Source organism: Astatotilapia calliptera, chromosome 1 (genome assembly GCF_964374335.1).
Source record: "Astatotilapia calliptera chromosome 1, fAstCal68.1, whole genome shotgun sequence".
Lineage (NCBI taxonomy): Eukaryota > Metazoa > Chordata > Actinopteri > Cichliformes > Cichlidae > Astatotilapia > Astatotilapia calliptera.
Window position 1 is genome coordinate 9,425,241 of NC_137422.1, and position 23,861 is coordinate 9,449,101.

At 39.9% G+C, this 23,861-nt stretch overlaps 1 long non-coding RNA gene across 1 annotated transcript; it reads left to right on the forward strand.

The window, feature by feature from the left end:
- The first annotated feature begins 347 nt into the window (after positions 1–347).
- Positions 348–1,686, forward strand: LOC145429778 (uncharacterized). Its single transcript, XR_013910098.1, has 2 exons — positions 348–813; positions 1,046–1,686. It is a non-coding gene; the product is annotated as an uncharacterized LOC145429778 (long non-coding RNA).
- Positions 1,687–23,861: the final 22,175 nt, after the last annotated feature.

Here is a 23,861-nt window from a genome sequence, read left to right on the forward strand (position 1 = left end):
AGTCTTGTTCAGCATTCAGGTGCAGAGACTGTAAAGAGACATGTGTTGATTTTGGCAAGTTATTTTTTTCAAACGTGTTTTTCTCAATCCAATTTAAGTGGTAATAGCAATGGATTAAGTAACACTCAGTGGAGATCTGAGTTGTTATTAAGTCGCATTGCCAGTGCTGCAAAGCAATTTTTGACAGGCGCTCTAGAGGAATACAGTGACAGGACTGAAATCACATTAGTATTGAATTTTCATGAGGACCATCAGGGCAGTGCAATTACTGTGCCTGTTTTTCTGTATAATGCAATTGCACTGGGAATAAGTTCAGTTAGTACCTGAAAAGGCTCAGTAGTTAACTGATCCTGTAATAAAATGATAAGCTACAGCTGCTGCCTGACCTTTCTAAAACTTTCATTTAATTAACTCTTTTTGGAAGGCAGTTGACATGGTGAGTTATATTTGGTAAAATTGATTTTTTTGCTTTGCATTTTTGTCTGTTTTTTATTTGTTCCTCACAGACCTTGAATGAAAACCCACAAAGCCCAGGACAGTTATACACACTAATTTGTGGCAACCACTAAAGGATGAATTTAGAATTTTAAACCCCTTTTCGAGTATTTTTTCAGGCCTTGTGGAAGCGTGAGTATAACAGCCACAAAAGCTATGGAAAATATTTCTTTGTGTGAATCTGTGGGAGCGGACACAGAAGCTAAGTCTGAAGAGAGAGATGTCGTAAGGCAAACGTGGTGTGGATTTTGCATCTAAGTGTATCGTTGAGGTCGACTACCCGTGGTCCTGATATTACTTATTTGTGATCTGCAAGAGGTAAATGAGACTGTGTGCCTTGACATTTGTACTGTAACTATTCGTTATAGTGATAAAATAGCGTGATATGTGATGCTAACTAGCGGCTTGCTAATTAGCGCAGCTTACCGCGTTATGTGCTGTGATGCCATGCTGTATGTTTAGCTCTGTGATTTTCAGTCAAAGCATGCTAATGCTAAATCGTTATGTGATAGCATTTGGTATTGTAGCTCAAATGTTTAAATATGTTTAGAAGCCGAGGGACGCTCTGAAAGGAGAGGGAGAGAGAGGTTTCTGCCCGGATGGACCCTGCTGTTTTCTCACCCCTGGCTGTTTCCTCGCCCCTGACTGTTTTCTTACCCCTGACTGTCTTCACTACTGGTGAACTAACTGCCCGTTTCTGATTGCCCCACTAACAAACTCATTGGACTCGTGAGTACTAACTGGAACTAAAGTGCACGTATTTTGTTTATGGCTCAGTTTGAGTGAAGCGGCCATCAGTTTTAGGCCTCACCGCACCCGAACTTCGAATCAGGCCTGCAACAAGCACCGTGCTACAGGTGTAGTGTGGACAGGTTAAAGTGTGTGTGTGTGGGCCCACTGTTACAAATTTGGTTTAATTTGAGTAAGTGTGTAGTTAATCAAAGTTATTATCAAAGGTTGAAATTCATCCATTTTAAAGGTGTGAGCTGTTGTAACTGAAATAACAGTTGGCACCTAAGAAAGAGGTATTTTGTATTTTGATAAATCTTTCATTGAAAACCCACGTAGTCACTTTTACAGTAATTTTGTTTGTTTATTTTAATTCAATTCATTTTATAAGAGTAACTGTTTATTTTATTCATTTCTTTTTGTCTAAATAAATACCCGGTGAGGGATTTAATTTGTGTAAAATACAGTTGTGGTGGTCCTTATTAGTTAAATTAGAGGGTATCAGTTATCATTATTAGTAGCACTACGAACCCAGGCCCAGTCTCATTGTACTATATACTCTAGCTTTACCATAGCTACGTGGGACCTGGGTTACATTTGAAAAGTATGATAACATGGGACTATCTTCTAACTGGAGAAATGATGGACAGAATTGGAATATTTATGTTTTGCATCAAAATTATATGGACTTTTCCCTCTGGCTGTGCATGCATTTTCTGTAATCACATATGCTGCTATCTTAAAAGAGCTGCTTTGATCAGCTTTATACACCATGATTCTCACTAACCAACTAGCCTTCCTATCATAGATGCAACCACATATAAAACCACACAAGTCTAAGTTGAAGTACAAAATCCATTAGCTGATTTGGACACAAACCCCACACAAAGCACATCAATTAAATATCATTTTTCATTTTTCTAATCGTGACTTTTCAAAATAAAGTTAATTTAATTTGTACTTTAATGTCATACTTTTATATATCAATACTTGATTAATAGTAACAATAAAGTATTTAAATAGTCACTGTAGCTGTTGTTGAATAGAGGAATTACGGGTATTTTTTTTCAGTTTGAAACATTAAACTAATGGGAATTGGCAGCTCATTAATCTGTATATAAAAATGCCTTTATTTTAGGCATCCATATTATTAGGCATCCGTGGATTGGCTTTTTGCTTCACTGGTATAACTATAAAAAATAAGATTAATGTGCACTGCTATCTCTGAAACAAATAATTCTGAAAATTGAGATTATGCAACTCAAAGTATAAATTAAGTATATTTGGAGTAAAACATGTAGCATTTTCATCATACACGAAGAACTGTCAATTTTGTTATGAAGAAATGTATAATATAATGTACATTTATACAACCTGATTAAAATTAGTCTTAATATTGTGCTACATTATGCAATAAAAGCAAACATAAATAAAGACCTGGTGGTAAGGTTCTTGTTTGTGAATTGTGTAAAGTGCACAGTTCAATTCAGTTTATCTCTTGGAGCGCCTACAAAAGTAAGATAAAACAGAAACAGATAAAGAGAACAACACAGAGGTTATTGTAACAAAAAATGAGTTGAGACAAAGTTAATACATACACACAGTTCAGTTCACTAAGAAAAGCAGAAGATTAATATTTCCACTATCACCTTTGTCTTTTTTTTCCACGCTACAATCACTATCTTTTGTTAGGCTTTTGTTAATCCAGTTGAATAGTGATAAAACTGGGTCACAGCAAACTGGTTAAATAAAAGCCTGGGAATCAATGCCGTTATGCAGCATTTTACATTGCCTACAGTAGTAGTACTGAGGGATACTGTTGGGACTGCTTTTTTTAATTACATAAATTAAACAGTAAGACTATCCAAATACACGGAGCGACTGCCAAAGACCAGGGTGTGGAAACAAGACTGACTAATTAATTTAGATAAATAAATGAATAATACATGACATTTCCTATATGTTTACCTATAGTGTGGCTGTTTGGTAAATGCTATAACTGCCACAACTTTTCTATTTATGTTGCATGATGGTCATTAGACAGCAGCCAATCACTTAGCTGGAAAATGCCGTGCCAGTGACATTCCACAAAGATGTAAATGTAAGGAGAGAGAAAATTGCTACATTACACAGACACAGCACTGTTGCCTCACAGCAAGGGGGTCCTGAGTTCAATTCCACCATCAGGCCAGCAGAGTCTTTCTGTGTGAAGTTTGCATGTTCTCACCGTGTTTGCGTGGGTTCTCCCCGGGTACTCCTCCCACAGTCCAAGGATGTGCACTTTGTGGGGATAGGTTAATTGTAAAATCTAAATTGCCCATAGGTGTGAATGCAGGAGTGAATGTGACTGTGAATGGTTGCCTGTCCCTGTGTGTTAGCCCTGCAACAGACTGGCGACCTGTCCAGAGTGTACCCCGCCTCTCGCCCTATGACAGCTGGGATAGGCTCCAGCACCCCCCGCGACCCTGAAAGGATAAGCGGAAGCGAATAGATGGATAAACAGACAATCGCTGTCGCTGTAGTTTCAACAATAGTACATTGCCTTTCAGTGTTAACATAGGAATAGAATAGAATTGCTCTATATTGTCATTGTACATTGTGCATGTACAACAAAATTTGTGTGCTCCAAAAGTAAAAAAAAAAAAAATATATATATATATAGTAAGGACATCAAGAATAAATAGGCAAACACTGGAGAGCAAAGTGCTTGGAGGGCTTGGTCTAAATAGAGTCCATATGAGGGTGTCCATGGAGTGATGAGGGTTAACAGTTTGACAAGGCCAAGGGGAAGAAGCTGTTAGTGAGTCTGGAGGTGTGGGACTTGGTTGACCTGAGGTGCTGATGACAGGGCAGCGGGTCAAACAGATGGTGGGTGGTGTGCAAGGGGTGACCTATTATGGCCCTGGATTTCCTGAGACAGGAAGATCTCGGGATGGGCTCCAGGGTTGGCAGAGGGACCCCTGATTTTTGGGGCGGTGTTAATTACCCTCTGCACAGCCTTCCTGTTCAATCAATCAATCAATCAATCAATCAAAGCTTTATTTGTCACAAGCAGGTTGCCCTGCAGTGGAATGGGACACCCCCCCCCCCCCCGACCTCAGACACATAACACAGACATCACAAGGGGTTACAAGTCGGAGATCGGTAGCATTGCAGAAAAACACTGAAATGTACATAACAACGGGAAGGTACAAGAGGAAAAAAAGAGACCTGTCCTTCGCCCTATCAGGCTAAGTACACAGTCCTCCAGCCAATCCAATTTCAATTTCAATTTTATTTCTATAGCACATTTAAAAGTCACAGGTACAACAAAGTGCTTCACAGACGAGCCATACTTGCAGGTTTACAGCAAAAGAAAACAATTAACAACAAAGAAATACAGTTATAGGATGGTAATATTGCAACAAGCACGAACCGGGAAGAAATTAAGCTAAGTAGTTTGAAAGGCGAGCTTAAACAACTGGGTTTTTAACCGTGATTTGAAAGATTGAATAGTTTCCGACGCACGGACATCAACCGGCAGGCTGTTCCAGAGTTTTGGTGCAGCAAAAGCAAAGGCACGATCCCCCTTCGTCTTTAGTCGAGACATTGGTTGTATTATGAGCCCCTGATTAGAGGATCTGAGTGCCCTTGTAGGGATATATAAATTAAGAAGGTCAATCAAATAACTGGGTGCCAAGTTATTTAAGATTTTAAAAGTGTATAGAAGAATTTTAAAAACAATACGGTTTTTGACAGGAAGCCAGTGGAGGTTAGCTAGAATAGGAGTGATATGATCCTGTCTTCTAGTGCCGCTTAAAAGGCGTGCTGCGGCATTCTGGACTAATTGTAGGCGTTGGATGAGGGAGAGTTGGAGGCCTAAGTAAAGAGAATTACAATAGTCCAGTCTAGAGGTTATAAAAGCATGAATGAGCCTTTCAAGGTCCTTGTGTCGTAGGTAAGGCATTGCCTTCGAAATTTGGCGTAGTTGGTAGAAGCTGGTTTTTACCACTGCAGCCACTTGCTTATCCAATTTGAGGGAACTGTCCAGCACTACTCCAAGATTTCTGACAGTAGACGATAGGTGACTGGCATAAGAACCTAAGGTAATCCAGGTGGCCTTGCATGGGATGGGAAGAATAGTCATCACACAGTCATTATCAGGGAGTGATTGTTTGGCTCCAGCCTTGGGCCTGCAGCTGGTGCCGTGGTGGTGTCCGCATTACGATGTTGATTTTGCTGATTTTTCATGCGAGCAGCCCAGGAGAATTTCAAGCTGCTCTTTAACACTCTGACGCTGGTCTCTCAATCTCCCGTTGGAGAGCTGCGAGCCTCCCCATGATGGTATCAAACTTCTGTTCCGTGGTGTTGTCATTCTTTTGATTCTGAGACCTCACAACATGCAGTGAGCCGTTCCGCGATGTGATCCAACTGTCGCTCAAGGGTCTCATTTTGAGCAGGCCTCTCTCTGATGTATCCCCCCATACGCTCAATGGTGTTGTTTTGAGCCTTCACAGCAGCTGTAAGCGTCTCCAAGGTGTTAACCCTTTAAAGCCGATCGGAGCGGGCACGCTCTGTTTTGCGTAACGATTTTTAAATCCCGGTAGCTCTGCAACCACGTAAGCTAGCGCAAAAATTTTTTTTGCATATGAAACCGGAGGAGTTGTACTTACATCTTATGCCATCAGCTTGTCCTAGGTCACAGTTTCCTTCCACATATAGCTTTGCAAAAACTGCATAAAAACCACTTGCAGCAACACAAACATAATATTCCAGAAACACGCTTTGCCGATCTGATCAGCTGTTCATAACACTTCCTATGTTGGAATAGACGTCAGCGCGAACTTTCACATGTCCGCCATACCTGCCCGAAACCGGAAGTGACGTCGTTTTCGCAGAAATGTAGTGTTGTTGTTTTTTTTACCATCAGGGCCTCATGAGCCTATAATTGTGTTTTTAAAAGTTATCTTTGACTTTATGACTTTCTGTGTCGTTTGTGGGATGCTTAGGACTCATATTGCACTGCTGGAAATAGTTTATTTTGATGCACATGCTGCTTTTTTGCAAATTTGCATTATAATATTTATTTTCGTTTTTCCTGCAGTATATAAAAATTGGTGTATTTCAAAAATAAAAGTATGAAGACACTCAAAATAAATTTCCTGTGGTGGGAAACTATTTTGTGCAACTTTTTTGTATTTACAGTTTTGAGGGATAAGCCTCTTAAATTTCTCTAACTAGAAATATATGTTAAAAAAACAAAAACGATTTAAAAATTTTTTTTGTAGTTTATTGCACTTTTTTGCAATTTATGTAATTACTATGCACTTCATGCATACATATTATTAAAATCTGGGTTATAATGGTTGTATTGATGTAAAGCAACTTGAAATGCTCCCAAAAATGGCTCCACAGCATGGTTCTATGGTAGGTCTTAAAGGGTTAACCATGCTGCGTTCGTTGTGAGAGGTCGCACCTCGTCCCATTGCTTCGATTCCAGCGGGCAGCCTTGGGGGAGGGGTCTGAAGAGCCGGTTCCGCTCTCTTATTTCTCCGATAAACCAGGGCCAAGCCAGCTCCGATCAGCAAGAACCCTGTTATCATGGTTCCGAATAGGTAGATAACTTCAGCGTCCTCGATCGACAGTCCCGCCAGGCACATGACCCTCCAGTTCTGCCACCCGTCCATCGTGTATCCGGCAGGGAAAGTCCCTCCAGGGCACTCGGGCTCTCCCGAGCCCAGACTTCTCGTTGAGAAAAGGGTGTCAATAGCATTCAGAGACCAGTTGATCAAATCCATAGTTCTCTTTTAGGTTTTGGAGAACGACAGTGAGAGACTGTTCCAGGGAAAGTAATGCACACGAGACAAGACAAGGACACAGAGGCTAAGCAGGGAAGATAAGGGTAAGGAGGAGAGGAGAAAAAGTGCGACCGCCTTCGCTGAGAGCCAAACGAGACGAGACTGTTCTCAGTAGTGGCCCCTGGGTATCAAACACCCAGGCAGTAGAAGAGCACCCTCTCCACTAAGGAGCGGTAGAAGGCCAGCAGCAGCTTCTTGTCCAGGTTATTCTTCCTCCAGACCGGTGATGTGGGTGCCCAGAAACCTAAAGGTGGAGACAGATTCCACCTGTTCTCTAAAGAGAAAGGAGTGGACCCGTTTGTGCCTGCTGAAGTCCATGCCCATGTTTTATGAACGGTCAGGTCAAGTTTATTTTCGGAGCATGGGACATGTTCTCTACCTCCAGCCCTTACTCTGTCTCACCTCCATTGAAGCCCAAAATGTGCCTTTATATTCATGGTGTTGTCACAATTACTTGTTGTTTGCAGATTAGACATGTGACCCCTCCCCCATACAGACTATTAAGCCACCAACATAACAAGAACAGGTGGTCATAAGATAACATTATACCAACTTATCTTAGGCTCAAGTGTTCTACAAATCACACTTTCCCCTGATAACCAGTTTTAGAACATTCTCACATTGTCTGAGAGTTTATTTGAGTTTATTATAAGTGACTTTAAGTTACACGCTGTAACTTAAAGTCGACAGCATTGTAATTTATCCTGTTTTTGAAGTTTACATAGGGAGGTTTGCGTATGTCTTGTTCTATTTCTAATTGGTCTTTAGCTCTCAGGCCAATATCATACTTGTTCCCCAAATAATGTATCCCAATGGTCTTCTAATATAACATGATGTGTCCAAAATGTCTCCTATGCCATGAGCTGAGGCCAAAAAAACACTGGTTATCTCTAAGTATGTCTCATTGTAAGAAGTAGTAACCAAGCATATATGCGGGACTTGCTGTTCTGAATTGCTGCTACAACAATCAGTGGATTACATATTAACTTACATTACATAAAATATGCAGACAAGATAAAATTATTATTGGTGTTTATCTTATAACTTTGATTTAATTATTAATGGCAATAGCTTAAACCTTTATTTTTTTAGTCAATATTTGAAGCATGGTAATGAGCGAGGTATCTATGTTTGCTGAAGGTTCTTGAATATCTGTCAAGAATGTAGAACTAAAATTCCAATATTTATAATAATTTTATTTCCATTGTAAATTTAATGAAACACCATTTGGATGTCTGCAGTACTTTCCATTGTTTCTAAGGTGAATGTTGGTGCCTCTCCTATCAGCAAAACGAAAAGCTCTTGGAGAAGGTGAAGAAATGCCTTCCAGGCATGGTTGATGTGTTGGATTTCAATGAAGCTTCTCCTGGGCTCCCGGTCAATGAATAGCCTCACTGGTGCATCTGTCTGAACTGACAGGAGATGCCTGGGAGCAGAATAGTTGGAGTCTGGATACAGCAAACTGCACTGATAAGATATCCTATAAAAAATAAAAAAAAAGATATCCTATTTTAACCTTTGTGTTTTGATTGTATAGATTTTTGACAGTGTGCAGTAAAGCAACATCTAATGTTAATGTGCAATTAAAGAAAAAAAAGGAAAGACCTGCCAGAAATGAAGTGTCAAAGTTGACAGTCAAAATTTACCAATTGATATTATAAATAATCAATCTCAAAGACCAAAATACACTTTCTTTTTGTTAGTAGAGTCTAATGTATATAATGGTGGTACTGTTCTACATCACATACAAACACTCCTACTTAAAATTAATGTCATACTGACTCCAGATTAGCTACACTTTGTTCCAGTGAGGTTTACCCCCAAAGTAGGTTAATTTGAAACTGTGCCCCAGCTACCTTAAGCTAGTCCTGAACATAGTACCGTTAATTCAGGCACAGTGTATATATAAGTAGTATACTCAAGCTTCAGTGCCTGCTCCTTCCATTAAATCACTTTGTTAGCTAATTTACAAATATGGGATAGTAATATTAATGCACCTGAAGAGTCCAACAAGAGATATAACACTTAACAGCAAACCAACTAAAATAGTGCTTGGAAAAGAAAATTCTGAGTTTCTTCTTTCTCTGAGATAAGAATTGCTCAGGGTGCCATTAGTACTGAACTCTACTCCTTCAGGTAATAAAGATAACCTGCAGATTATCTAACTGGATGAATGCAACACGACATGAAAACATCTCACTGTCTGCTGAGTTACCCAGGAATAGTATAAAGATTAGCATAAGTAGCGACTTTTATACTATTCAAGTAGGGAAAACATAATGTAAAAATTGTAAGAATGTCCTTAATTGATATCTTTAATCTGTTGCACCAGTACAAGAAGGATATGCTTTAATGCCTTATTATTGGGCAATAAATATAAATACATGTATTATTTATGTCTTTATCTCTATTTTCACCTTGCTTCTGTGCTCCTGTGTTTGGCAGAACCCAATTCCCTGTTATTGTTTGCTGTAATGGCCTGCACTTGCTGTGCACCACGTGATAGGAGAACAAAATAAGTTGGAGAGGCGCTTAACCTCAAGGCACCCACCGTATTGGGGTCTTTGTGTAAAGGTGCCAAGATTGCTATGTGCAGTCAAACTATTATACTGTTTCAGCATTTCAGTTGCTGAACCTGCACTACCCCTTTCATTTGGTCCTTTTTCCCCATCCACACTTTCACACTAACATACTTGTTTGCACTCTTATTTGTTTTTTTCTAAATGCTGTATTGAGTATTCATTGTTAACAAAAGAAAAATCACCAGTTAATGTCAGAAGAATCAATCAGGTCTTCTACATGTTCTTTTGTACTTTTTATGTACTTCTCTCAATGCCAATTGAATGAAAATTCACTCAGGCACTACAAAAACATTACTTTCAACATGCAATATGTGTTACCTTGTCTACATTTCAGTTTATTAAACTGGTATAAATACCGTGCTGTGACCTCTAAGATTTCTGTCACAGATGTCAGACTTTGATGATATTCCCTTAATTTTTCCACTCAGTTGTACATAGTGAATTTTTTGAAAGCAAACAGATTTTTTGGGTTGTATGGGTAAACTTTTGTGAGTGTGTGCATAAACCCTGATTACTCTGACACTGTTTTGCATCAGATATGCAAAGGAAGTTCTTTGTAGATTCTTGAAGATCAGTGTGTGATTGTAAAGCCATTTACAAATTCCAATGAGGACACTGTCCTCACTAAATGCTAGAAATCAGTGTTGACCCTTTGGCCAAACTTGGTAAGAAAGTCAGGGAGATGACTGAAACAGCCACTGCAGCAGAACTTCAAGGTCCTTAGCAAAGATTAGAGCAGTGCTCCATGAATAGGGGCACTGAGGGTTTGGACGCCAGTTGTGAGAAAAAGTTATGACAGACAGTGTAAGGAAGAGGACTCCCTTACTAAATTTGTTTATATTATCTGTATAGCACTTTAGAGCACATCTTTCACTTTATTAAAAGCACTTTATCAAGCACTTTAAGCATGGTTTTGCACACAAGAAGTTTAAATATTTATTGACTATTTATTGGGAATTTTAAAATCAGTTGGTAGCCTTATTTCAGATCCTGCACAGCTGCTCCTCATCAAGGAATGTGGTGGTTGTCTGTCAGGAGAAAAGAATGGTGATTGAGATTGTGATTAAGGTTTACCAGTAAGAAAAACTAATGCAAATGTGTGTGTGAAATCTAGGGATAAAAGTGGTGCAAATAAGTGTTTAAGATAATGATTAATTACCTTTCTTGCCTATGTCCTCTTCAAGGTGTTTGGGCAAATGTTTCCCTGGGGGTCCAGACACCATTTAAAGGTTCTGGGAGAGACCATTGGTAAAGAGAGTGTGGCGGATCTTTTTGTGCTTGGGTTTCTGGGTTTTTATAATATTGGGTTTGGTGTAACATTAAAGTGTGAAATATTTATTAATATGTAAATGTGAAATGTATTTATGTATTTATTTATTCTAATTGATATATTGTATACTGTGGTGGAAGGTTGGGATTTAAGAATTTACCTGAGAGTGGAATAATGGTTAAGTCTGTGACAGCTAAACATATTTAAGGCTGCCAGTTGTCATTAGAGGGGGAGTTTGTACTGTGAAGAAGCTCGACGAGTTAATTGTTGTAAGGAGAGCTGTATAGGAAATAAATACTTTTTTGTTCCATTACACTTGCCTTGGTCCATCTCACTGTTTCTCCAGCCGCTAAGGGCTGCCCTGTTACAGGCAGTCTGGACTCTGGGAAATGGCAATGCTTTTACTTTGTCATTAGGTATTGCTGAATGTACAACGATTGACAAAAAGCGCAGTTTATTCATTAAAAATTAAATCTTACACAAAAACTACTATATTATAGATATGCAAGGCCTTGACTAATGTGTTGGTGGTTACACATTGAACTAAAACAACAGCAAGAAGTATTATTCAGTGTTATTTTTTTCTTAGAGTTGTGACACAATAATCATCATGTATTATTAAATGATAAATAATTATAAAACATCGTTTTTGTATTAACTTGGAGGTAACTGGTGTTGTTTCTATGGCAACTGCTATTTAGCAATTTCTAAAGTAGTTCACTTTGTTAAATCAATTTGGTAATTTGTTTCAGTTAGCACTGTTTGTATGAAACTCTGAGGTCATTTTCAGGCTACAAAATACCTCTCCCCAACATAATTAGACTCTGTGCTTGTTTGTTGAATATAATTTAAAACACAGCAAAGACCCTGCTTAAAAGAAATAAAATGTATTGAGCGCGTTATACAACAGGTAGAGCACCAACACAAAATATTTCACACTAGTAACTGGCATCTAGTGTATTCATGGGTTTTCCCATGTTTGTCTTAAATGTAATTATTCTGTTTGGACAGAAATAAAATGAACTTCCTAAACAGAATCCATACAAAATAACAGAGGATTTTTATATTCTGATCTGCCCTTGCATGTTAGGCAGGCCTCTTCTGTCTCTGAATTTAAAAGTCTTCTTAAAACATATTTATTCGCTGAAGCCTTTGGCATTGATTAGAGGGGTTGACTCAATTTGTTTTAACATGTTTTAATTTATTGTATCTATTTATTTTATCGTATCTCATTTTAATTTTCTTTACGTATGCTATTAACATGTACAGCACTTTGTGAAACCCTGGTTTTATGTTAAAGTGCTTTAGAAATAAAGTTGGTATGGTATGGTATGGTATTCTGTGGCACACATATCATATGCTATATAATGCTTGTGTTTCAGCATAATTGCTTTGTTTTGTTTTTTTTTTGTTTTTTTTCTAAATACTGAAATAGTGCATGAGATACATTGGGGCACTTTGTCTGCACCATTCCAGCCATTTAAAAGGAATGAGGCAGAGTGAATTTTAATTACAGTGTACTTTAAAATCCTCTTAAGTAGAAATGAACTCAACTAGTGAACCCACTCCAGCAAAATGGTAATTAATGAGAGGGAGTTTAATAGAGTTCCTCCAAAATGTATTTTGATGTTGAATGAATGAAGAAATACAGATGCATACAGACTGATTCTCCTTCTGTTTCTTTTTTATGAAAAGTTAATGAGATACATATTCTATATGACTCATTTTTTCAAAAGTCAAACTTAACAATAGAATGTAATTTAGAATTAAAACATATAAATAGGCCAGCCAGTAATTTTAACCCTAAACTGGACTGTGACTACCAAGACATCATTTAAGTCTTTCCATTCAGGGGGACTTGGTGAAAAGGACCAGCAATATTAGGACAATACTACTAAAATAAATTACAAACATTAATTGAAATGCTTCTATTCCAACCAATGTCCTCCAGCATACTGGTTGGAACTGCAGCCTCACTGACAGTGAAGTTAATTATTTTGGATGAGGTGACTTAAAGGTTGACTAATTGGTGCTATTGGTAGCTCTTAATTGTAACACATGTAGCTGTATGCAGCAAGGATATGATTATTCAGTGTGTGAACTGCAAATTGATAATTCAAATCTCTTATTTTAGTTCCACATTGGATGTGGCTTTGAGCAATGCATTAATGCAGTCATTAAACTGGGTTTTATCATGTTCACACATGTGTCATTTAATGATTCTAGAGTAAAGCTAGACACCAGAAAAGTGTTATATATTTTTGTCATTAATATTAATATTTTGTGTTTTTATTTTTAATAAATGTACAAGAATGTAAAGCAAACCTTTTTCCCTTGTCATTATTTTGTATTGTGTGTAGTTTGGAGATGAAAAATGAATTTAATCAATCAATTTTGGAATAAGGCTGTAACGTGAAAAAATGTGGAACAAGCGAAGTGCTGTCAATACTTTCTCAATGCACTATAAATGTCACTCTCCCAACACACACACACACACACCCTGCTCCCCATGAGTCCTAAAGTCCTAAAGAACAGATATCATGCTCTAGTGACATCAGTTCTCTTCCTGAAAATGCTAAAGTTATTTTTGCTAAAATTACTTTGCTGTAATTATGGCTTAAGAACAGGCCACATATGGATTATGTCCAAAACAGGGTTCTTAAAAACTAACCATCTGTGATCCAAATGTGAAATAAGGTTTTTGTCTTCACTATCAAATCTCAAAGCATTGGCTTAAAAGTTAAGAGTACAATGGACCCTCGCTATAAGGCAGTTTACCTTTCGCCGCTTCGCAGTTTCGCTGATTTTTGTGCATGCAATTTTGCATGCTTTCCTTTCTTTTCTTTTTTTTTCTTTATTTTTTTGCAGTGCATTGTGTTCTGCGTCCTGATTGGATGTAGACCATTATCAGTCAAGGTCCTCCATGCTGTGTCTCCTGTACAGTACAGAATGCGTTCAGCTTGTCAAATTTACATAAATCTTTGATCGCTAACAGTGTGACTCTGAAGTGCTGTACTGTATGTTTGTAAGTTTTCTCCTCAACAAACAAGGCAGAGGAAGATGCTAACTATCTCAAAAAAGTTGGACTTCTGGACATACTAAAGGAAGGTAGAAGTTACCGTATTTTCAGGACCATAATGCACATTTTAAGAGGCATTAAGCGAAACAAAACAGTCAGATAAGTCTAACTTTACTCAACTTATTCTTCTTGCTTCCTCCACTTCATTGATTCATTAATCTTAAATTCTCTCACAGCTGCTCTATTCCCATGTTCTGGACCTGAAAACAGGGTTTGATCTTTGATTTCATTCTACAAAACTGGACAGTTTTTCTACGAAGGTTTGAACTTTGAGAGTGTTTCAACAAGAGAGAAAAGTGTGAAAATGTTAATGCCTGAAAGGGACCACTGTACTTCAAAAGAGGTTGTTTTTTTTGTTTTTTTTCGCCTGTCCCATTTGGTTCTTTAGCCATCAGAATTGTTGTCTGAAGACCAACAAGGATGCCCAATGGATTTACTTTGCCAAATGGATCATCGTGGCATTGCCGTATTGGTCCATTTGGTCGATCTTTGTTTTTATTATTTATTATATTTTATTTTCAGATGTTACCGACGGGACAGACATGAGTGAGAGATAGGAAAGGGAGAAAGAAAGAGGAAGGAAAGGAAAAACAGAAGGGGAGAGGGACAGTGAGAAAGGGGGGGAGAAAAAAAATAAAAATCTCCTGGATCACTTGTTGAGAGAAGAATAGAAACAAGCAAAAAAAAGACAAAAAAAACAAAAACAAAGCAACATACTAAACACAACACCATCGCATTAATCTAGCTAAGTGTAAACAGCAGTAAATACTAAATATTCAATGTTGTTGTGCAGCACGCAGGACAGATGTGCTTCGAAGTAGCAGCCAAGAAAGGTGTAATTTGGGTCTACGAGCAGTGAACACCCGTGTGCATACCTGTGTGGATCAGCGCGCTTGTATTCCAAAGGTTTCTCCATGTAACGATCTGCTAGGGAGTGTGGGGGGGCCACAGCCCCGTCCTCCAGGGTGTGAAGCAGGTATGGAGGAGATCAAAACTCCAGACATCCAGAGGCCCCCAGAACACAAGAGACCATGGAAGACCAACAGAGGGGCAGCCGCGCCACTGTTCCAGTAAGAGCTGAGGAGAGTCCCAGATGAGGGCTTACTCAGCAGCCGCGGAGCAGAAGCCAGGGGGAGTTGCAGTGACGCGCCCGTGAACTCCGCCGGCCGCCAGCTGTGCCTGAGTGACCGAGCCCCAGGCCGAGAGGCCGGGGGCACCCCACCCCCGAAGGGGCCCGAGCGAGCCCCAGGCTCCAGGCCCCGATAAGCGGCCGCCAAGGAGTGAGCCGGTGTGTACCTGGACGCCCACCCCCAGACACAAAGAACCACCAACGCACCGACACCTGAGGGAGTCCGCCACCGGCAGGGGAAGTGGTGGTAGTTGGAGATAGGCCTCCAAACCTTGGAGGGCCTGAGGTGTCCCCAGAGAGGTGGCGTCTGGTACCCAGCCTGACATATAGACACAGACATACAGGCACACACAGACACAAACATCCATTCCCCCCCTCATGCTCTCATATGCACTCACTCCACACTCAACCAACGTGGAGACAGACATAAAGAGACGCTGTACACACGATCACACTCCCCAAGCGTACTCTACAAACCGGGTCTAGGTACCCTTGCCCCTGGACAGGGGAACTGCACCCAGACCCAGGTGGTGTTACCCTTTTCCCTGCGGTGGGGAGAGGCAGACCACCCCGACTCCGTAGCAGCAGGGAGGCCCCACACTCCAGACCGCAGTCGGACAACTCCACCTAGCCCTCCCGCTCCAGCAGGCCGCAGAGAACGGGGGTGGGAGAAGACTCCAAACCTCCCTCCACCCGCTCATTGTAGTGTTGATGCATATGTGTTCTAAGGTGCAATTAAAACCCAGGAGGGCATGGAGCTACCTGCCAAGGAGCAGCAGGTAAGCGCATAGTCCCTCCTGATAGCCGTCAGTGTCTAAGTGTATTTAAAATTGAGAGGTGGGCAACGACGCCAGGGGTGAGGTGTACACCCTGATGGTAATTTGGACTCCGTGATTGTGCCCACCCCCAAGATCCTATATGTATGTGTAATGAGAGTGTGAATAATGTGAATGTCTAAGTTGTGGGATAAAATTGAGACAGAGGCAGCCAGAAGGGGACGGGGGGGGGGGGGGGGGGGGTAGCCTCCTCTGCACCCTGGTGACATACCCCTACTCCAAGGCCCTGCATGTGTGGGTGGTTGTGGTGGTGCGGGAAGAGGGAGGCAGCTGGAGATGGGGAGGGAAGGAAGGGAGGGGCAGGTAACCCCTCCCTGGGCCCCCATGCACCCACCCGCCCACAACCCCGGCAACACACCAACCAGGATCCAAGCCCCCGAGGCCCGGCCCGGGCCCCAGCCCAGAGACGGAGCGCCCCCAGAACCTCACGCACATCCCGGACCCACCCAGGGCCAGCCAGGCTACCAGGTCAGTAACCCACGTCCGTCAGCACAGACCCTCCCCTAGCCCCGCTGCACGCAGCCGCGAGGAAACAGTCACCTGAGAGCCAACAGAACCCCCAACTGGACATGACCGCTACCCCGGGTTGAGCCCCCCAAGGAAGATGCCTCCGGGGAACCCCCCGACGCCCTAAGCCTGTCCCTACCCCCACACCAATCACAACAGTGAAGGTGGGACCAAACTATGACCCCCCACTAGGTGATGGAGCTGATAAAAGGAGTCCAGAGCAATTGATCTGATGTGGTGGCAGAGGCTGTATCAAGACTAATGTAATCTAATAGATAATTTCTATATTGGTTAGAATTAAGATTATTTTTATTTTTCCAGTTCATGAGGACTGTTTTCTTGGCTATGCATAGGGCAGTGAAAATCATATGGGCTATATTCTTTTCTGAAGTGACATTATCTAAGCTGCCCAGTAAACACACTAAGGGGGAGGTTGGAATGTTACATTTCAGACACTTTGATAAGTCTTCACATATCTTGCGCCAAAACTTTTGCACTGGTGGACAGAACCAAAGAGCGTGGATGTAATTGTCTGGTGTATTGCCTTGACAGTGTGAGCAGTTGTTGGAAGATGTAAAGCCCATCTTGAACATCCGATGACCTGTATAGTGCACTCTGTGTAGTATTTTGTATTGTATTAATTGCAGACTGGGATTTTTAATTAATTTAAAGGTTTTTAAGCAAATCTGAGACCAGAAGTTTTGGTCTAAGCTGACTGATAAATCTGCTTCCCACTTTGCAATAGGAAGGGATATTGATTCATCTAATTTAGAAAGTGTTCTGTATATTTTAGATAATAATTTGGGGGATTTAAGAGTAAGAAAATGTGCTGCACTTAGTGGTGTTTGTAATTCAACTTGACTGAGGTTAAATTTCTTTTTTACTATGGATTTAATTTGTTGATATTCTAAAAATCTTGTCTTGTTGATCCCATATTGTGCAACTAGTCTGTCAAATGGAATAAATTCTGTTCCCTCTAATATATGTTCTAAGTATTTAATTCCTTTACAACTCCATTCTGGGAAATTAATCATATTATTGTTTTGTAATATGTCAGGGTTATTCCAGATAGGTGTACGTTTGCATGGGATTAATGAAGACTCCGTTATTTTTAGAAACTCCCACCATGCTGTCAGAGAAAAGCTGATGTTGATACTTTTAAAGCATTCGTGTCTTTTGATGTTTGAGCTAATAAATGGTAGGTCTGAAATCTCTAGATCCTTGCATAGTGCCTGTTCAACATCTAGCCAGGGCTCAACTAAGAAGGTATGTTTTAACCATTCTGAGATGAACTGAAGCCTGTTGGCTAAGAAGTATTGGTGAAAATTAGGCAGATCTAATCCTCCTCTATCCTTGGTTCTTTGTAGCGTTTTTAAGCTGATACGCGGGGGTTTATCTTTCCAAAGGAATTTGAAAATATATGAATCCAGAGATCTGAACCAATCTTGTGATGGTTTGTTAGGGATCATCAAAAATAAGTAATTTATTTTTGGCAAGATCATCATTTTTATAGTGGCGACCCTTCCCATGAGTGATATGGGTAAAGATTTCCATCTAGTCAGATCGCCTTCTACTTTCTTTAGAAGTGGGATGTGGTTTAATTTAGTTAAGTCTGAAAGCTTAGGAGAGACATTAATACCTAAATATTTAATATTTCCGGATTGCAGTGGGGCAGAGGAAGAATTATGGAAGGAGCAGTTAATGGGGAGAACTGTAGATTTTGGCCAGTTAATTGAATAATCTGAAACTCTTGAAAACCAGTTTATTAAAGTAATTACCTCCGAGAGGTTGGTTTGTGTGTTTTGCAGAAAAAGCAACACATCATCCGCATAGAGACTGATTTTATGTTCTATGTTCTTACATTTTATGCACTTAATTGTTGTAGCCTGTCTAAATGCTGCTGCTAGAGGTTCGATAAAAATTGCAAACAGTGAAGGGGCGAGTGGGCATCCCTGTCTGGTGCCCCTCAGGAGATAGAAGCTGGAGGATGTCTGGTCATTTGTTCTGATACGAGCTGTTGGGGAATTGTATAATATTCTTATCCAGTTTATGAAAGAGTTTCCAAAACCAAATTTGTGTAAAGTTGCGAAAAATTTCCAGTTAACTCTGTCAAATGCTTTTTCTGCATCTAGAGATAATATTATGGTTTCGATGTTTTTATCGTAAGAGTAGTCTATTAAATTAAGTAATCTACGAGTGTTTGTTGAGGAGTGCCGACCTTTTATGAAACCAGTTTGGTCAGGATGAATTAAGAGGGGGGTCATTTTCTCTAATCTCTTTGAGAGAGCTTTGCAGATTATTTTAAGATCTACATTTAAAAGAGAAATTGGACGATAGCTTGAGGGAAATAGAGGGTCTTTGCCTGGTTTTAGCAGGAGACTAATGTTGGCAGAATTCATATTTGGTGGTAGTCTGCCATTTTCCTCGATTTCCTGCAACATGCGGTGGAATACTGGTGCCAAAATTATCCAGAATTATTTGTAGAATTCTGCAGGGAAGCCGTCTGGACCTGGAGCCTTATTATTGGGCATACTTATCAGGGCTTCCTGGAGTTCACTTGGCGTCAGTGGCGAATCCAGATCCATTGCTTGACTGTCTAGTAATTTTGGAAGAGTTACGTTGTCAAGAAACAGATCAATTTCATTTTTAGATGGGTTTATTTGTGGTGAGTATAAAGTTTCATAGAAATGCCTAAAAATGTTGTTTATTCTTCCAGGATCATATATTGTGTTCCCCGATAAATCTTTAGCAGCACATATAGTTGTTTTTTCTTTATTTATTTTTAGCTGGTTAGCTAGAAATCGACCTGATTTGTTACTGTGTTCAAAATTCTGCAAGCGAAGTCTTTGTATAAGGAATTGTGTTTTTTTATTAATAATTTCATTTAATTCTAGTTTTGTTTTGCATATTTTGTTCAATGTTTCCTGATCTTGGTCACACGCGTAGGCTTCTTCTAGTGATTTGATGTTTTTTTCTAATTCCTGAATATTTTTGTTTTCTTCTTTCTTTTTGTGTGATGAGAAAGAAATTATTTTACCTCTCATCACAGCTTTCCCTGCTTCCCATAGAACAGAAGCAGATATTCCGGGAGTGTCATTAAAGTCTAAATATGAAGTCCATTCCTTTTTAAAATATTTAATAAAGTCTTCATCTTTAAGTAGTGATATATTAAATCTCCAGTTTTTTCTTGGCGTAGTGTTATCCTTGTGCATTAGTGTTAAAGATACAGGAGCATGATCGCTATAGGATGAATCTCAGTGTCTGAAATGTCACATAGCAGTGAGCTGTTGACCAAAAAATAATCCAGACGAGAGTAAGAGTGATGAACATGCGAGAAAAAAGTATATTCCTTACTGGTGGGGTGAAGAGAGCGCCATGCATCGCAAAGACCAAAGTCGCTCATATACTGTTTGATTATATTTGTGGACTGCCAATTGCGCTGAGTTCCTGTTGTGTTGAGCCTATCCATGTCTTCATTTAGTCCAAGGTTGAGGTCACCGCCAAGAATGAGTGTGCAATCAAGGTGTTCAGAGAGTGCACTAAAAAATCCGTGGAAGAATGAGGGTTCATCAACATTTGGACCGTATATACTTACAATACATAGTTTTTTGTTCAATATTGATAGTTTAATAATTAGAAATCTACCCTCTGGATCTATAACTGTATCGAGTACTGTAAAATTAACATTTTTATGTATTAAAATTGCTACTCCCCGTTGTCTAGAATTATAACAGGCTGCAAACACGTTAGGAAACTCAGGTGTTTCAAGTTCGTTTAAACCTGTGACAGGTCTGTGAGTTTCTTGTAATAAAACAACATCTGCCTGTAGTTTTTTAAGCTGGTTAAATATCTTTAACCTCTTTCCTCTGGAGCCAGCTCCATTTACATTCCATGTGACAAACCTCAGCATGCCCATAATTGTGTGTGTATGTCTAATGAAGTATGCTGGGTGTTTCGTTTAGACAGGTGGAGAGAGTGTGGAAACATCCCTTGTTTGTAAATAGAAAGAGAAAAAGAAGTGTGGTGAGAGGCTCCATAAGTCAGACTATGTGTGTGGATATTCACTAATATGAACAAGCGTGGCTTGCTTATGTGTCCTGCAAGTCTGTGCGTGCTGTGAGGCTGTTGTGAATGTGCTGCCGTTGAGCTGATGTGTTTGCGTGATCGTGGTGTGAAAATATGGAGAAATAGAGGGTGTTGTTTGTAGGTGAGTGGGGAAGTAGGTGATCACAGCAGTGAAAGACAAGAGAAAGAAAGAAACCACATGAACTGTGAGCGACAACAACAAAAAAGAAACGAAACGGAAACATTCCAATTAAAGCAATAACGGAGGGTGACGGTGTTATATCTGCTATGACATCATATTGATATTACTAGGTTAAACCCATGTTAAAAGAGAAAGTGTGAATGAATAAGAAAAGAGTGTAGCGGGTTCTTATCTGGAGTGCAGTCAATATAACCACGGTGTGGTGCCGGGGTCGCGGTAGAGCTGTCCGTCCACGTAGAGCCGGTCCACGGCGATGACAGCACGGGAGCCTTTCTGGATGAAGCTACGTCGAACTGGGAACAGGACCTTGCGTCGTTCCAGGATCTCTTTGGGGAACTGGTCGTTCACGCTGAAGTCCGTTCCTTTCAGTTCTCTGCCGCGACTCTTCACCTGTTCCTTCTGTTTGAATTGACCGAAAAGTAAATCCATTGGGTATCCTTGTTGGTCTTCAGACAACAATTCTGATGGCTAAAGAACCAAATGGGACAGGCGAAAAAGGAAAAAAAAAAAAAAAAAAAATGAATTGACCGAATTTGGCCACAATAGGCCGTGGTCTCCCGGTCCGCGACCGCACGCCCCCCAAGCGATGTACTCTGTCGAAGTTGATGTTCTTTACGGTGTCCTCCGGCAGCTTCAGGTGGATTTTAATGAAGCTTTTCACCGTTGCCTCTGCGTCCTCTCCGGCAGTTTCTGGAATACCAGAAAACACAAGATTATCTCTCATGCTACGGGCTTGTAGATCGATAACGGACTCTTTTATTTTAGTTTTTTAACCACGCTCATACAATGTCACAATGTCCTGCAAACACTGTCCGTCATATAACTCTGGGATAGTATGCGATGTAGTAAGTAGCAAAACTATGCTATGACATGGTTAACTGTGAATATCAACAGGGGATTAAAAATATTAATGAAAAATAAACGTGGTGTATTAGCAAAATACACCATCCCACAGCACTGCGTGACCAAACTGGTGACCAACATGAGAAGGAGGTGCCAGGCTTTTGTGCTGCTGAGGCCTCTGTTTGTTAAATGAATTAATTGTTAAATTGTTAATATGTCTTAACTCTTTAGACTTCAATCATTCAATCCAATAAAAGACACAAAAAAAAGAGTCAAAAGTAGAATTAGCTCCTTCACATAGACAGATTTGGCAAGTTTTTCATGGGCGTAACCCATAAATGCATTTTCTACACAAATATAGATCCATTTAAGGGGTAATTAACAGGATTTCCAACAGTAGAAGAATTATTGCCAGGAAGTATTGTACAACAAAAAAATTATTAACCAAACATATTTCCTTACTTTTTGTGCTAACTTCATTTATATATATTCTCTTCTGAACAAAGGAAACATTATCTAAATGACATATCTAAACACTTTCAACTCCGGTTTTGAAATCATATGCTTTATATATGGTATAGCTTATAAAAGTCTTGCATCATCCTCTTGTCTCCTCCACCAGCTCTGCTGAATTCTCAGATGACTGCTCTGATGTCTTATTCTGTCAGTGGGATGATTACCAGTAGGGCTTACCAGCAGGTAGGTACATATCTCTGTTTATTTCACAGCAGCCATGCACTGTAGGTCTCAACGAGTGATAAAGGACTTGTGAAGGAATCCTGTAAGCCTCATAGGCTTCACTGTTAATAAGACAAGTTGCTACCTACATGTTTGGAATATAAAATATCTACTGCATTTACTACCCACCATCTGATGATGTATATTGGTATACACACTGCTCCCCGGGCGCCCAATGGCTGCCCACTGCTTCACTGAGTGAATGGGTTAAATGCAGAGAGCAATTTCCCCACGGGGCTCAATAAAGTACAATAATGTACACACTTTCTTTCTATAGTGTTTAAGTATATGTGAATTTATTACAATGACAAAAAAAAGGAACCAAGTGATCCATTTTTGGTCTGAATGATCTAAGGTCGTGATAATATCTATACTTACATCTTAGAACATATTTCAGTAACCTAAGGGAAATAACTGGGAGTAAAGAATTCTATGCAAGAACTGTTTCCAATCAAAATATCAGCTTTTCTCATGTGAGTGGCCACTGTCACCAGATGTATTGTGTAAATTTATTTTTATTTTTTGTGGTTGTTGTTTGTTATTACTTGAGGATATCTATCCCAAACCATATAAGGAAATCCGTTGTTGTCCAAAATGGGAATTCTTCACACCCTGGCTTCGTCTTGAGGTCCTTTCCATGAATATCACTGTAACTCCCTCCAAGTTGAAAAACGAACACAAGGCGTTCTTGATTTACTGGCATTTATTGCACACGGGCGCCACCAACGATGCCACCAGAGATGCCGTAACGATGCCGTGAGAACTGTACAACAACATAAAATAATCAATTTCCGCCGTACATTGTTCTCATAGAGAATAAACAATAAGGTACATCATTAAACAACACAAATGCTTACAATTTACCTTCACAAAATGCTAACATATACACGTGGTTACCATAAACTCGCTCGCTCTATCACAAACAAACATCTTATTTTCTATCACAACATATACAAATTGCATACCTCATTGGCCGCATTAACTTGCAGGGGTTAAATGAAACGCTTCTTGTAGTGTCACTCTTTCCCATAGTCGAACACTCCGTTGCATACGTCTACATGTTTCTACCACCACCAGAGAGAGACGAAAAGCATGCTGCGCTCTACCGAGTGTGGCGTGTAACTGAAAATATTGTCACCCCAAACAACAGACTAAACATTGGTTCCACCCCGGAAACATTCTGTAACCCTTGTAAATGTATTTCCAGCCAACAACATACATTACATCACACACATATATTAACAATAAAGTATTTCACTTATTCATTGTAACTTGAACCATAAAATTGTCTCAAATTGCATAACTGCTGCTGACGGCAGCCACACTCCCACCAAATCATTAATGATTTTTCAACTGAACCTCGTTGTAAAGGCAAGTGTATACAGTCCCTTAGTCACATATCTCCATTGGTCTGGATCGGAACCTTCTTGGATACGCTGAATGCGATTTGCCACAAATATGTGAAACCTTCTAGCCTCGTTGTTGATGTATCCAAGAACAACCTTCGAATCTGTCCAAAAGAATTCTTTGGCTTGAACTTCCAACTCCC